The sequence below is a fragment of the Schistocerca serialis genome, chromosome 2 (genome assembly GCF_023864345.2).
Source record: "Schistocerca serialis cubense isolate TAMUIC-IGC-003099 chromosome 2, iqSchSeri2.2, whole genome shotgun sequence".
Lineage (NCBI taxonomy): Eukaryota > Metazoa > Arthropoda > Insecta > Orthoptera > Acrididae > Schistocerca > Schistocerca serialis.
Genome location: NC_064639.1, coordinates 128419400 through 128421446, shown reverse-complemented (window position 1 = coordinate 128421446; position 2047 = coordinate 128419400). Strand labels below are relative to the sequence as shown.

Below are 2047 nucleotides of genomic sequence, written 5' to 3'. Positions count from 1 at the left end.
CATGCATCTTATCCGCATACCTGTAACGGATCGTGCAGCCACGTCTCGATCCCTGAGTCAACAGATGGGGACGTTTGCAAGACAACAACCATCTGCACAAACAGTTCGACGACGTTTGCAGCAGCATGGACTATCAGCTCGGAGGCCATGGCTGCGGTTACCCTTGACGCTGCATCACAGACAGGAGCGCCTGCGATGGTGTACTCAACGACGAACCTGGGTGCACGAACGGCAGAACGACATTTTTTCGGATGAATCCAGGTTCTCTTTACAGCATCATGATGGTCGCATCCGTGTTTGGCGACATCGCGGTGAACGCACATTGGAAGCGTGTATTCGTCATTGCCATAGTGGCGTATCACCCGGCGTGACGGTATGGGGTGTCATTGGTTACACGTCGCGGTCACCTCTTGTTCTCATTGACGCCACTTTGGGCAGTGGACGTTACATTTTAGGTGTGTTACGACCAGTGGCTCTACCCTTCATTCGATCCCTACGAAACCCTACATTTCAGCAGGATAATGCACGACCGCTTGTTGCAGGTCCTGTACGGGGCTTTCTGGATACAGAGAATGTTCGACTGCTTCCCTTGCTAGCACATTCTCCACATTTCTCACCAATTGAAAACGTCTGGTCAATGGTGGCCGAGCAACTGGCTCGTCACAATACGCCAGTCACTAGTCTTGATGAACTGTGGTATCGTGTTGAAGCTGCATGGGCAGCTGTACCTGTTCACGCCATCCAAGCTCTGTTTGACTCAATGCCCAGGCATATCAAGGCTTTTATTACGGCCAGAGGTCGTTGTTCTGGGTACTGATATCTCGGGATCTATGCACCCAAATCGCGTGAAAATGTAATCACATGTCAGCTCTAGTATAATATATTTGTCCAATGAATACCCGTTTATCATCTGCATTTCTTCTTGGTGTAGCAATTTTAATGGCGAGTAGTGTATTTAACAATTAGTAAACAACACTCACTTGAGCGCTAAGAAGGAAACGGTTAAATTTCAGCGCTAAGTGCTAAGACGACCTATAAGTAACATTAAATTTGTAACGCAGCAAAACGATTACACGTATGCATCACGGGGGAAAATATTAAATGTGTAACCAGTATACACACTAGGAGTTTCCCCACGGGAGACTGGCCTTAGCCAAACACGACGACAGGTTCCAGTCGCAATAATAATGGCTTGCCGTGAGGAAAGTGCACTTCCCAAATATCAAACACTAGCGAGCTCATACTTAGACAAACACATCGGCAAGGGCGCACAAGCAGGATTGGTTGACTTGACAACCACGTTAGGAAGTACGAGACATGAGAACTGAGTTCTAGCGTTAACTTTCCAGGTGCTGCTCAATCAGTCTTGTAAATGAAGGCTGGCAGGAAGCCTGCTTCTGGCTGCAAGCATATGGCCACTATCGTCCCTGCAGCTGGAAAGCAACAGCCAAATGCGCCCCTGGAGCCTGCAGCGGTCCGCTGCTGCCATCTGTCGTCTCCCGGCTCCGTACGGTCACGTCGCGCTGTTCTGATCTTCTAACTCGCTGTTTTTCAACTGCCGCCAAAGACACGCCCCGCGTATCCGACGGCCCAGCACAGCGACAAATTCAGAACTAATTACAATGAAACGAACACCCTTAGCTGCTTGCAGGCGTTGACATACGTCAACGGGGACAGATGAAAATGTGAGCCCCGACCGGGACTCGAACCCGGGATCTCCTGCTTACATGGCAGGCGCTCTATCCATCTGAGCCACCGAGGACCCAGAGGATAGCGCGACTGCAGGGATTTATCTCTGGCACGCCTCCCGCGAAACCCACATTCTCAACGTATTGTCCCGCACTACATTCGTAGTGCCCCCGCCCATTATACTCATTACTCGCGGCGCGTTGCCGATTCCCGTAAGAAGAAGAAGATGGTCAAGTGGCCGGTGAGCCTTAACTATATATAAATTCAGGACCCCCTGGAACGGTCCAAGCCACTCAGCGCAGGTATCAATGACCGGACACACCTGACCGCTTGTTTTCCACATTACTTCCTTACTGCT

At 50.3% G+C, this 2047-nt stretch overlaps 1 non-coding gene across 1 annotated transcript; it reads right to left on the bottom strand.

Moving 5' to 3' along the window:
* Positions 1 to 1688: 1688 nt before the first annotated feature.
* Positions 1689 to 1762, bottom strand: Trnat-ugu (transfer RNA threonine (anticodon UGU)). Its single transcript has one exon. It is a non-coding gene; the product is annotated as a tRNA-Thr (tRNA).
* Between the last annotated feature and the right edge of the window lie 285 nt (positions 1763 to 2047).